Source organism: Tenrec ecaudatus, chromosome 13 (assembly GCF_050624435.1).
Source record: "Tenrec ecaudatus isolate mTenEca1 chromosome 13, mTenEca1.hap1, whole genome shotgun sequence".
Classification (NCBI taxonomy): domain Eukaryota; kingdom Metazoa; phylum Chordata; class Mammalia; order Afrosoricida; family Tenrecidae; genus Tenrec; species Tenrec ecaudatus.
This window is the reverse complement of record NC_134542.1, coordinates 63604145-63618878: the sequence shown is the minus strand read 5'-3', so window position 1 is coordinate 63618878 and position 14734 is coordinate 63604145. Positions and strand designations below refer to the sequence as shown.

The 14734-nt window shown below is 40.8% G+C and overlaps 1 protein-coding gene across 1 annotated transcript in view; it reads right to left on the bottom strand.

Moving 5' to 3' along the window:
• Window positions 1–14734, bottom strand: part of ATF2 (activating transcription factor 2) — a 95695-nt gene that overhangs the window by 66479 nt on the left and 14482 nt on the right. Inside the window, exon 2 of the mRNA XM_075528952.1 lies at window positions 7342–7436. The gene's annotated coding sequence lies outside the window, so the exon portion shown is untranslated. The remainder of the gene's footprint in view (window positions 1–7341; window positions 7437–14734) is intronic.

The window sequence follows — 14734 nt, the reverse complement described above, 5'->3', positions numbered from 1 at the left end:
ACTCTGTGTTCAATATTAAATTTTCAGGGTCTCCTCTGACATCCATTTTGATCTCTTGTTTCTTTTCTGTCATTTTAATGAGTTGTTGCTGTCTTCGAAGAGTCCTGGTAGAGTAGGGTATTACATGTTGGGCTGTTGAACCACAACATCAACAGTTGGCGCCATTAGCTGTTCCTTTCTGCTCTAGTAAAGACTTAAAGCCTCAGAACCCCAAAAGGGCAGTTCCATCCTGTCCTGTAGGTTGGCTATGATCAGAATGGACTAGATGGCAGTAAGTGGTTTGGGTTTTTTCCTCCATTTTTTACTTTCTTCATGTATGATGCTGTGGATGGGATCCTAGTAACTCAGCTGATCATCGTCCATTAGTGTGCAATGCACTGTTCAAATCTGTTGAAGTGATTTCTACATTCAGGTGGCTCTTGTACACTTGTTTTAATTTTCTTTAGCTTCAACCTGAAATTGTAAGTAAGTAATTCATGAGTTGTTTCACAGTCTGTCCATTGGGCTTATTTTAGTTGATAATATTGAGCTTCTCCACGTTCTTTTCCCACAAATAGTCAATTTGAATACCTGTACATTCCATCTGGAGTGGTCCACATCCATTGTTGTTTATGTTATTGAAAGAAAAAGTATTCTCAATGAAGATGCTGTTGGTTTTGCAAAATTCAATCATGCAATCTCCAACTTTGTTTCTATTTCCAAGGCCATGTTTTCCAACTATGTTCCTTCCCTCTTTGTTTCCAACTTTTCACATTCCAATTGCCAATACATCTTGATTACAGATTTATTAATTCAGGCTGAAGAATTTCTTCCTCACTGGCTTTAGTGGGTGGTGTGTAAATTTGAATAAAAGCTGTACTAACTTGTCTTCTTTGTAGGCATATAGATATTACCCTATCACAAGATGCTCTTTCTAATGATGGGTACTGATGCATTCCCTTGAATTTGACATTCCTGGCAGAGTAAACCACACTATTGTTCAATTCAAAACAGCCAATACCAGTCCATTTCAGCTCACTAATTACCAGGATATCAATATTATCCATTTAATTTCTGATGAATCCTACTTTTCTTAAATTGATACTATGTTCTGGTTATTAAAAATAAAATAAAAGGTGCTAAGCAGGGTGGGGGAGGGAGGGGAAAACTGAGAAGCTGATAGCAAGGGCTCAAGTAGAAAGAAAATGATGATGGCCACACATGTACAAATGTGCTTGATACAATGTTTATTTTCTTGTTGTCCGAATAGGACATTGCTGGTTTGCTTACTTATAAGGGACAGACATGGGAGGAAGGCTCGGGGAGAAGGCAATGGGGCCAATGACACTGGAAGGTCGAGGGCAGTGGTTCTCAACCTGTGGGTCATGATCCCTTTGGGGGTCGAAGGACCCTTTCACAGGGGTCGTCTAAAAACACATATTTCCAATGGTCTTAGGAACCGAGACACCGCTCCTCTATCTGTCTCTAGATGCATAACCCACATGCAGATACGTCCACATACGAGTGCTCAGCATGAAGACTGCTACCCTTGCACCATGTTTCAAGACAAAATTTCATTTATTTGTAATTAGAAATAAATATATCACAATATATAATTACATATTGTTTTGTGATCAATAACTCACTATGCTTTAATTATGTTCAATTTTTAACAATGAAAATACATCCTGCATATCAGATTTATGATTCATAACAGTAACAAAATTAGTTATGAAGTTATACAGTTATGAAGTAGCAACGAAAATAATTTTATGGTTTAGGGTCACCACAACATGAGGAACTGTATTAAAGGGTCACAGCATTAGGAAGTTTGAGAACCACTGGTCTAGGGGGAAGGAGGCTGCCGGGAAGAAGGGTGTGGTGAGCAGACAGTATCATGGACAGGGGAACAAGGGAATTGAAACCAACATCTAGGAGAGTGTAGAGATTCTGTGAGCATTAGAGCAACACCAAGCTAGCAGAGAAGTAAGAGGTAGAAGGAGGAAAGTGATGGTGGGGAAGGAGAAGTCAAAAGGAACCAGAGGCAAGCTCTAGGAAGCAAAGGTATAGATATGGATATTAACAGAGGTGTGTACTTATGTAAATACATTAATCCATAAAATAGAGGCATTGTACATATGTATTGTACATATGTTTATAAGGCAACACACTGAGGCTGCAAACAGGCCTTGGGCCTCAGCTCATACCTTCCCTCAATACAAGAACACTTTGTTCTAATGAATTGGCATTCTGTGATGCTCACCACCCCCACCACCCCCAACCCTGCCTACACAATTGCTGAAGACAAAATGGGTACAAAAGTAGATGTGAAGACAGAGGATGGTACCCACTATTAAAAGATACAGTGTCTGGGGTCTTAAAGGCTTGAAGTTACACAAGTCCACATGGAAGAAGCACACCAACTGGTGCAATCATGAGGTGTCATCAAGACTGGGCAACGGCATCAGAAGATTCACAACCAATAAACAAACAAAAAAGCATTGGTAAGATTGGGGGGGAGGAGGGAGGTGTGGAGCAGAGACCCAAAACCCATCTGTGGCTAATGGAATGTCCCCCCACAGAGAGGTTGCAGGGAGGGGATGAGTCAATCAGGGTGCAGTGGAGCACCAATGGATCATGAAATATACGGTAGTATATACTTGTGTATAAGCTGAGTTTTCAGCTCAATTTTTCAGTTTTTGTGGTAAACAGGTGCCTCGGCAGATATTCGGGATGGCTTATAATAGAGTATATAGTGTACCTCTGATCCCTTGAAGCCTCCTCACCCCCCACTATCATGACCCCAGAGCTGCATCCCGCTCTGGACTAGACGGGAGCATGTACATAGGTGTAGGCAAGAGATAAAACTTACAACACATGAAACCCAGGAACAGGAATGGGAATAGTGATTCCAAAAGGGCAGGGGGAAAGGGGGAGAGGTGGGGAGGGAGGGGAGTACAGAGCACAATGAATGGCACATAACCAAATCTCCCCATCCAGGGGGAAGAACAACAGAAACTAGACAGGAAGGGAGACAGTGGTCAGTATGAGACTTGAAAATAATTAACAATCCATTCCATTTTATGGAAAAGCTGTTAGGTGCTAGCCAGTAGGCTCTGAGGCCTGACAACCCTGTGAACAACAGAATAAACCACTCGCTGTTCCTGCCCCATGCTCACTGAGCCCCTCGTTGCAGCCACCGTGCCAATCCATCTCACTCAAAAGTCTTCCTCTTGTTCATGGGCTCTCTGCTCTAACAAGCATGGCATCCTACTCCAAGGACTGGGTTCTCCTGACGACGTGTTCAAAGTCCGAGATGAAGTCTCGCCATGCTCACTTCTGAGGAACATCTGGCTGCACTTCATCTGAGAGAGGCTTGCTTGGCCTACTGGCAGCATTCTCCATCGACACTGTAATTCAAATGCGGCAATTCTGTTGTGGTCTTCCTTATTCATTGCCAGCTTTCAGGTGCTTATAAGGCAATTGAAAAACCTTTAGCCTGTAATGTAGTGAATTATTTAATATGGTGCGTCTAGCCATAACCTTTGTTACTCCCACCAAATTACCTTTGGTTTCCTCATGGGTCTGAGGTGTGGGAAGATAGTGATTGAATTATCTGATTCAGCTGTGGGTGACTTAATAGGGTTAATTGTGATTGCCATCTGCTGGGTATAAAATCAGCCAATGCAAAAAACAGGAAGGGGTAATTTTACTACCATATAAGAGGAGAGCCAGGAGTGGAGAAATTCTTTGGACCTGGATGTCCTTGTGCACTGAATGTCCTTGATCCAGGAAACAGCTGTTGACACCAGAGGGGCCGCAGCAGAACCAGGTGCCAGAACAGTGGACACCCCAGACCAGAGAGCAAGTAAAGCTGAGTGCTTCTGTGCAGGAGGCTGGCTAGTGGAGTGGGTGCCTCTCAGTCCTTAATTGGGGTACTTGTGTTTGCTCCGAGTTGGAGCTGAGCATCTCCAGGCTGGGGGTTATGGTGGAGTAGCAGGTCTCTGAACAGGCATTGTCAGGACGAACATAGTTTTGTAACATTGCTCAAGCAGAGTAGACGATAGGCCAACAGGCTGTAGGCCAGAAAGAGACCTGCCTATGGCATAGTAGAGACTGTCCTGACTGGACAATTATACTCTGAGCATTTCTCACATGAATTATAGCTGTTACCTTCCCTAATAAATCCTGAGTGTTGGCTGTGAGCTGTTTAGCCACTGCAATGTTTATCAAACTCAGGGACAAAAGTGTAGCGTGCTGTGAATAGGGCAGTTGGTGTCAGGATCGGTGGGGAAGATCGGAGGGTGGAGGCACATCTGACTCTGCCTTTCAGCAATCGGCACATTGAGGCGAAGTAGCTCAAAATTATCTAATGCAGTATCAATGTGTAAGAAAAATTATCATGTGCTGACACACAATCATCCTAAAGTCTGCCACCACACTTGTAATTCAGGCATTTTACAGAGGGCTGACTCCTTAAACTAACTATAATGTTGTTTATAATCCAAGTTGAAAATACATACTCTTAACAGAATCCTTTATCAATTATATATCATTATTGTTATTTCATGTCTCAGTGTCCATTTTCTCCCTTCACCCACCTTTCTGTTATTCATCCCCCTGGGGGGTGGGCTGCATATCCAACCTTGTGATGGGTTCTTCCTTTCGCCCCCTTCCCCCCACCCTCTAATCTCATGATATCGCTACTACCATTACTGTTCCTGAAGATTTTATCTGTCCTGAATTCCACGTTTCAGAAGCTCTTATGTGTACCAATGTGTGTATTCCAGTCTAGCAGAATTTGTAAGGTAGAACTGGGTCATGGTAGTGCAGGGGGAAGCATTCAGGAACCAGAGGAATGATGTGTGTTTTCTCGGTGCTATACTGCACCCTGACTGAATCATCCCTTCTTTGTGGGGATGTCCGATCATCTACAGATGGGCTTTGGGTCTCCACTCCAACCCTCCACTTTCACATCTATACAATTATATGTTTTGGATCTTTTGATACCTGATGCCTGATCCCATTTGGCACCTCATGATCACACAGGCTGGTGTGCTTCTTCCATGTGGCCTTATTTGCTTCCCTGAAAGATGGATGCTTGTTTAACTTCAAGGCTTTCAGACCCCAGACACTACATCTTTTGATAGCCAGGCACCATCAGCTTTCTTCACCACATTTGCTTAAGCACCCATCTTTGTCTTCAGCGATTGTGTAAAGAAGGTGAGTGCAGAGTAGGGACCGAAAGCCCATTTGTAGGCCACTGGAGATCCCCTCTCAGAGGGGTTTAGGGGAAGAGATGAGTCAGTCAGGGTGTGATGTAGCACCGATGAAGAATTCAGCTTTCCTCTAGTTCCTAACTGCTTCTTCCCCTCCAACTATCATGATCCGAATACTACTTTGCAAGTCTGGATAGAGCAGAGGTTGTACACTGGTGCAGATAGGAGCTGGAGGCACAAGGAATCCAGGGCAGATGATACCTTCAGGACCAGGGGTATGAGGGGAGATACTGGGAGGGTAGAGGGTGAGTGGGTTGGAAAGAGGGAAACAATTACAAGGATCTACATGTGACCTCCTCCCTGGGGGACGGACAACAGAAAAGGGGGTGAAGGGAGATGTCAGACAGGGCAAGATATGACAAAATAATAATTTATAAATTATCAAGGGCTCATGAGGGAGGGGGAAAAAAAGAGGACCTGATGCAAAGGGCTGAAGTGGAGAGCAAGTGCTTTGCAAATGATGAGGTCAAAGAATGTACAGATGTGCTTTACAAAATTGATGTATGTATGGATTGTGATAATAGTTGTATGAGTCCCTAATAAAATGTTTTTTAAAAAAAGAAGGTATCAAAGAGTGCCAGATTAGAAAAATGTTCTTGTGTTAAGGAAGGCCTTGAGTAGAGGCCCAAAGTCCATCTGCTATCATAATACTTAACATATAAATATATGTACATTGTCTTCTATCCCTTTCATTATAAATTAATATATTTACATGTGTACATACCTACAGCTATACCTCTATAAAAAACTTTTGCTTCCTACTTCTTTCCTCTATTTCCTTCCACCTTCCTTCTTTGAGTGCTGCCCCTTCCCCTTTAATCCCATCCAATCTTTCTAGAGTCTGGTTTTGGTTGTCTTCTGGCTGGCTCAAGGCACCCCGCCACCCACCTGCTGCCCCCCCCACCCTTCTGCTAAGGAGGAAAAGGGTGGTGGTGGTGGTTGTGGGGAGATATGTATGCCTTGTCAATGAAAAAAAAATCTCAAAAACTTATAAAACTCTTGGCAGTGGATCACTCAGATCGTGTGTCGATGAAGAACGTAGCTAGCTCTAAGAATTAATGTGACGTGTAGGGCTGTCTTTTTATACAACCAAACCAGATGTGGTGCTGATTCCAACTCACAGTGACCCTGTAGGGCAAACAGATCTGCCCCAGAGGGTTTCCAAGGCTGTCAATCTTTACAGAAGCAGACTCTCCCATCTTTGGAGTGTTTTACCACTGCACCACAGACTCTTCTCAGATAGAATTGTATATTTTAAAATATTCGTCATTCGTTGGTCAAAATCAAAGTACATTTGTACATAATAGCTTTTTGATTTGAACTTGCAGATTCAGGAACAACAGTATATGCCACTTTGCTTCTTAAGTACCTTAATAGCTACAAAGTGGACCACTGATTATCAGGGTTTGAAAGATTTTGTAACCTAGACCACATATCTTAAGTCATTATTTCCTTTCCATTTGAGGAAGCTGCCTCTCCAAACTGTAAATGGCTTGAGGTTGGAAATCATCGTCATAATGTCAGTACACTGTGGGTGGCACGTAGTAATAAAGTTAAGTTTGAATGAAACTATAACTTCCCATTAATCGTTCTGATAGCATAAGACAACTATTACTAAACATGGTTGACATCATTTACTCTAAAAGCAAATAAAGTTCACATTTTTCTTGGATAGCCTTACAGTGAGTTAATATTTTCTACCTAAAAAAATTACTTTTGAAATGTAGAAACTATCTCATGAATTACTACTACTACTGTTGTCATGTTTATAGTAGTCACACTTGAGTACTGAGCCCTTCATATTAGAACCCTTTACTACAAAGAAGTCCCTGGTCAGATTAAGTCTAGGAGTCGGTGGGTGAGACAAAATTAGACTCTGTATCCTAAGTGCCTGATGTGCTTTGATACACTGCTGTGCACTGTATCTCCAAATTCAGTGAACCTAAGATTTTTTTAAAAATTAAGCACCATGAAGTATTAAGGCTACTATTTAGGAAACAACTGCTGAAGAAATCAGTAATGTTGGAAAGACAACCATCAAATAAAAAGAATACTTCTGCATTGACAGATGAAAACCTCTTACCTTTCTAGCTGGTGAGCCATGAGCTTTTTCACTCAGCTGCCAGGAATCCCTCCACTCTTATCAAGCAGTGCCCCTTACATTTCTGTTCTGGATCCCTAGGGCATGGGAGAGGCAGAAAAGAGGGAACTCTTTAGCTGGAGAATCCAAAGAAACAGGCTCCAGCAATTCAACTCCCTGCTGGTGTAATGGTTAAGAACTAGGCTGCTAAATGAAAGGTCAGCAGTTCAAGCCTACCAGGTGCTCAATGGAAAGAATACAAAACTATTCCAATTTATCGTCTCCTAACTCATAGTGACCCTATAGGACAGGGTAGAACTGCTCTATGGACTATTGGTTTGAAGGCTAACCTTTCAGTTAGCAATCAAGTGTTTTAATCACTGTGCCGCCACGAATGTCCTGTAAAGATCACGGCCTAAGAAACCCATGAGGCAGTTCTACTCTGTCACCTTGGGACTCTATGAGTAAGTGTAGGGAACTGCATGTCTCCCCACCCGGGATTTTAGCCATGAATTTACTCTCTCCATACAAACTGCCCTGAGGTTTTACTGCCCTTTGTTCCATTCCCGCCAGAGGGTGGCTACCTTGATCCTTGCTAGGATTGGTGCTCTTTCATTAGCAACCGCTATGTTCATTGGTCAATACAATGACATCTCCCCCACCCAGGCTCACCAGGAATTGCTTCATTAGCATACTTACCTGTTTGTAGCTAAGAAAAGTCCCCACTGCTGCTGAAGCCCTGAGGGCTTTGAAAGTGGGCAAAAGCAGTTAGAGGGCTGATCAATACATTATCATGATAAGGATCTAGGACTTTGAAACCTGGTGCTGCAGACTCAGTCCTGCTGGGATGAAAGAATAGCAAAGGCGGTAGCCAGGGAGCAAGAGTCGGAGTCATTAGCAACATAACAGGGAGTAGATTTAAAAATTCTAGCAACATAACAGGGAGTAGATTTAAAAATTCTAAAATGTTATCCAGTTAAAGGACAAAATGCTCATGGACGGGTGAATGTTCCCCTCATTTCATTCAAAACTGTAAAAGATTTAAAATCTGTTTGTTCTCAATATGGTTCTGTGGCTCATTTTACTATGGAGTTAGTAGAAGCCGTGATAGGAGAAAATGTGTTTGGGCAGAAGACTAGTAATAGCTGGCTCAAATGAGTTTGTCGGGAAAAGACTACTTGTTGTTAAATTCAGAGTTTCTTAAGAGTTTTCACAATACAGCAGATATAAGCTGTTTTTGTGAACAAAGTTTGTGTGAACAATGTGTGTGTGTGCGCACACGCACGTGTGTTTGTGTGTGTGTGTAAGTATTACATACTCTCACTTTGTATGTACAAAGAGGTTGTTCTGAATGTTTACTTTAAGGATAAAATCACTTTTGCTTGTGTTTATTACTGCTTAAAGTTGAGTCTTTTTTGAATATTTAAAAAATAACTATACCAATGATACTACTCTCTCAAGAAAAATATTGCCATCATTTGTAGACTACGTAACCTTCAAGTATGTGCTAATTTTTTATCCCTTTGTCTAATTAAAATCAGGAATTGTATTAAAAATTAAACAATTGGTTTTTAAAAAATGCAAATACTGCCTGCTAGGTAGTACTGAGACCTTTAAGAAAAAAGGACAACTTGTCTGATTATATCAAACTATGCCAAGACATTAAACCTTTCTTTACTCAGGGCTTGCTATAGCAGTCACTTTGCAAGGAAAACAGTAGAGGAAGGTTAATGATACTGTACAATTTATAGAAGCCCTGCAGCCTGGGCTCCCTTCCCCCTCTGCTATTCCAGCCAATACACATAAGATCATTTTAAATTTAAAAGACTGTTTTTATACCATTCCCTTGGATTCAAAAGATAAAAGATTTGCTTTTAGTGTTCCTAATGTTAATTTTAAAGAACCTATGAAGTGTTATCAGTGAAAAGTCTTACGTCAGGGAATGTCTAATAGCGTCACCCCATGCCAAAAGTTTGTAACTGCAGCTATAAAGTCAGTAAGAACTTCTGAAACATCGGTGTATATCATTCACTACATGGATGATATTTTAATAGCTCATAAAAACCAAAAGGTGGTTCTCTTTATTTTTAACTTATTATGAGAAGCATTAAAAAGGCATGGGATAGTTATAGCAAATGAAAAAGTACAAGTTATTAAACCTTACTAATATTTAGGACATATTTTACAGAAAGGTTTTGTTAAACCCCAGAAGATAGAAATAAGAAAAGATCACTTACAAACTTTAAATAATTTTCAAAAATTATTAGGAGATATTAATTGGCTTAGACCATATTTAAAAATAAGTACTAGAAAGCTTTAGCCTTTTTTTGATATTTTAAAAGGAGATCCTAATCCAAATTCGACTCGGGAGATTTCCCCTTTAGCAAAACAAATCTTAAACTTAGTTAATTTATGTATTCAAGAACAACAAATTATGTACATTAATTATGGTAAACCTTGGTACTTTTACATCTGGTGTGTTATAGCAGAAAAGACCATTATTGTGGGTATATTTAGCTTCTTCAAGAAAAAGAATTCTAAAACCTTATTTTTAAATAATAGCTGAATTCGTGATGAAAGGTAGATCCGAGTCTGTTAAATAATTTGAAAAGACCCTAATTCTATAGTCATACCTTATGACAGACCCCAAACTTCTTGGTTATGGGAAAGTGGTGATTCATGGAAATAGCATTTGCTAAATTTTGTGGATTGATGAACAATGTTTATCCTCCAGACAAATTGTTATAATGTTCTAAAAAACATTTATTTATTTTCCCCAGTATTTGTAATAAAAAACCCATAGCTCATGCCCTTACAATATTTACTGATGGTTCCTCCAATGGAACTGAAGCTATTTCTTATAAAAGACATACATACTATGGTTAAAAAATGTCCAGCTCAATCTGCATTAACATTTATTCAGACAGTCTATATGTTATTTTCGTATTAAATAATTTAGAAACTGTTGCTTGTATTCAATCACAAAATGAACCTATTTTGGCTTTATTTGGTGAATTACAACAATTAATTTGGAACCGCAAATATCCTTATTTTGCGGCACATATCAGAGCTCATTCTCCCCTACCGGGGGCTTTGGCAAAAGGCAATCATTTAGCTGATTGTGCAACTCAAGCTGCAGCAGCATTTGCCAATTTATCTGAAGGTCAAATTACTTTAGTCCAGCATTCTCATCAACTACATCACCAAAACAGCCAAGCTTTAAAACATCAATTTAACATACCTAAGAAGCAGCAAGGGACATAGCAAAATCTTGTCCCCATTGTGGGACTCATTTACTAGTTCCTCATTCAGGTGTCAATCCCAGAGGACTGCTCCTGGGACATCTTTGGCAGATGGATGTTACTCACATTCCTTCATTTGGTAAATTGAGTTATTTGCATGTTATGGTGGACACTTATTCTGGATTTATTGTGACCACTCCTATAACTAGTGAAAAAACGTCTTTAGTTATTCAACATATGTTATGTTGTTTTGCTGTAATTGGTGTACCTAAATGCTTAAAGAGAGGTAATGGATCTGCTTATATTAATAAATAATTTACTCAATTTTGTGTCACTTTTCAAATTAAACACATAACTGGAATCTCATAATCCTCAAACCCAAGGTATTGTGGAATAATGGGACTATTAAGTGACATTTAGATAAAATAAAAAGGGGGAGATATACCCTTCTACTCCTCACAATTTAATTTACCATACTTTATTTTAACCTTTTGAAATTTAGATGTACATGGTCAGTCTGCTGCTGACTGCCTTTGGAAAATGATCGCCAAATATAAAGACAAAGCATATGTAAAATGGAAAGATCCACTTAATGGCAAGAGCCAGCTCCCCTCCTAATTTGGGGGCGAGGGCATGTTTGTATTTTTTCCCACAAGATGCTGATGGAGCAAGGTGACTGCCAGAGAAGTTGGTGTTGTTTGCAAACTATGCAGATGGTAATTTGCCTGCAAGTGCTTCTGGAAACTTCGCACAGTGAGCAGTACTAGGCTTAAGTTCCTGATCCACCACTCTAACATACTGTTGTCTGGGAGTCTGGAAATCACGGTGTGAGTTAATGACTCCCTCCCTCCCTGTACAAGGTGAAAGAAATGTATTATCATCTACTGCACAGTTTTTTCTTTTTGTGGACTAGAGACGTAAAAGAATAATAAAACCATATTGTGGAGATCATGTCTCATGGACAAACCCATCCAGTATAAAATCACAAAAGAGAGATATATCATCAATTGGTCTGGCAACCAAGACAATAATCAAAAAATACTGCCGAATGGAAAATAGAGACTACTTTGAAAATGTGAAGCTTATGGACACTTCCTCCAAACCGCAAGGGAACGTTACTGCCTATGTAACATCGTCTTATGCACTTTTGGCAGGAAATATTATCATAGATGATGATGATTATAAGTTTGACATGTTCTGTAATAATTGTAATTTTTCTAATTGTATTACCTAAACCCCTAAAGGTATTGTCATTGCAATTTTGTATACAGGTATTGGAAGAGATTTGAGAAAGCATTAACCAAACCTAAGCATTTTTTAGGTTTGCTTATAGCAAGTATTTTTAACTATATTGTTTAGTTGACTTCTATTACTGCAGCAATTGTACTTTCACTAAGCATACAATTGTCCCCTTTGTTGAACCTTTCATTGTAATTCTGATCATTATTTCCCTGGGCACTGTATTGTTCAACAAACTCATGGCGTTCATAAAACAACAAATTGAGGCAATCCAGGCTAAACCTATCCAGATGCATTATCATCGGCTAGAGATGATGAACAAGGGAAGCCCACTCTCAGAATCATCCAAGTGATAAGACCCCTTCCCTTGTGCGCTGGGCTAAACAGCCAATGACGGGTACGATTGGGCATGACTCATACCAACCTAAGCCAGGCCAGGGTTTGCTTTTGAAAAATGCTCATTCCTTGAGACCAATGACAGGTAAGAATGAGTCAGTAGCCCGACAACCTAAGCCAGGCGCAGCCCCCCGAGGAATACTCCATATTAAAATCATACTCTTACCTGTTATTGTATTGGTAAAGAAGGAGGACATGTAGGGAACTGCGTGTCTCCCCACCCTGGATTTTAGCCATGAACCTACTCTCGCCATACAAACTGCCCTGAGGTTTTACTGCCCTTTGTTCCATTCCCGCCAGATGGTGGCTGTCTTGATCCTTGCTAGGATTGGTCCTCTTTCACTAGCAACTGCTATGTCCATTGGTCAATACACGACTGATGGCATCTCCCCCCAGGCTCACCAGGAATGCTTCATTAGCATACTTACCTGTTTGATCAGTTGCCCACCATTGCTTCCTTGTTTGGAGATGCACGACTATTGGCTACCTCAGCTATACCTTATTTTACACGTGACGTAATGGTGCCAGGCCCCCGCTGGCTATTTAAACCTCTGCTCTCCACTCAATAAAATGAGGCTTGATCAGATTCCTGTCTTGCCTCCGTTTCTCGTGCCCTTGCCCATCTTCATTCCCAGTTGCTCTTTCAGGTCCACGCTGTTGATGTCCCGCTGGTCAGGACAAGTAAGAATGACTTGACAGCGCACAGTAACACACAAATTACAATAATCTCATTTTATAATTTTAAAAAATGCATGGGAATACTGCATTCTATTCATCATTTTAACATGAGAACTGTAGTTCTTTCCAAGAGCTCCCATGCTCCAGGAAGATGTTTATTTTGGGGCCTTTCATAATTCCTAGCACAATGGTACAAATCAGAGATCCAACTATGTCAGGATAGATCCTTGGTGAAACATAGGAGGGAGGGAGGGTACCACACTGTCATGGGGGGGGTGGGGGTGTGGAAAGTCAGAGATGAGAGGTGAAATGGCACAGAAACCAAAACAGTGTGATTCTCAGATTCCAGATTTTGTTGTCAGTGCCACAAAACAGCCATGAGACCCAGTGTACGTGCTGCTTAAGGGCACACCTTGCTTTCTTACGCTTTGCTTCATTACTCTTATATTGCTTCCCTCCCCTCCCCAATGAAGTTTGTGGCAACCCTGCATCGAGCAAGTCTACTGGCACCATTTTTCCAAAAGCACGTGCTCACTTTGTGTCTGTGTGTCACATTTTGGCAATTCTTACACTATTTCAAGTTTTTTCATACAAGGCAATTGGGTACTTAATACGCAGTCAAATGCAATCCACTGCTGTCGAGTGGATTCCGGCACAGCAGAATGTTTCCCTGGGAATTCTGAGACTGAAAATCTTACTGGGAACAGACAACCTTTTCTTTCTTTCAGAAATCTGCTGGTAGCTTTGAACAGCCAACCTTGCAGTCAGCAGTTCAATTCTTAACCCACTGTGCCACCCTGGGTCCTTTGATAGACTACAGTATAGTGTAAACATAACTTTAATATGCACCGTGAAACAAATAAAACTATGTGATATTATTGCAGTAGTGTGGAACAAAATCCCAAATAGCTGTAACAGAAAGCAAAATAATGGTTGAAACAATTCAGAAGGGCAAGCCTGGGCTCCTCGTCCCTCCTTTGCCATTCTCAGGGAATAGTTTCCCCTTCTAGTAAGTGCTCCAGCTCCAGCCATGATAACTGCTCATCAGGCAGCCCGATGGGGAAGGAGGAGAAGAACAGAGAGCCGTCATTAAAAAAAAATCTTCTGAAATCTCATAGAAGACTTCTATTTACATTTCACAGTATAAAATCACTTCAGCCTTATGCCCCACTAAAATCAGGAGTGTCTACAAGAAGGGGAAAAAAGGAATGACTATTGGTGGATAATTCGTTGTTTTGGCCACTATTTTCTATGTCATCCTAAAATATGATTGGATACCACAGGGAGATGCTTTGGCAGTCTTCTGCTTTCAAAGCAGAAGGTCCTGTCAGGGCCAAGAAACAAGACAACATTTGTTAAGCTGGCTCTCAACAAGCAAAACCAACCTGAAAGTAACAAGAGGAAAAGGGATACTTTTGAAAACCACAATAACGATGAGATTGTGGTAGTTTGGTGATTTTATGTCAAACCTGTCAATCAGGTCACAGGCTGATGCTGTGTCCTGGGGTGTGTGGCTTTCTTATTAGCTGGCACCCTGGGGTTCACCTTCTCTGTCTCGCCCCCTTTGCCATCCTGCTAGCTGACTGTGCCATAGATGCTGACAACAGCCGGCCGGAGCCCTGCCACATTTCCACCACTGTGATCATTCTGCATCACTGCATATGGCTGTGTGGCTTTGAAGAGGGACTTGCGGACTAATATCAGACTTATGGACTTGAGTTAGACTGGGCTGGGACCCTTTCTTGTTACATAATTATTTCTTGATATAAAGATCTTTCTTACACATATGAATATCATTAAATGTGTTTCTCTAATCAACTTCTCCTAACACGAATGTAAAG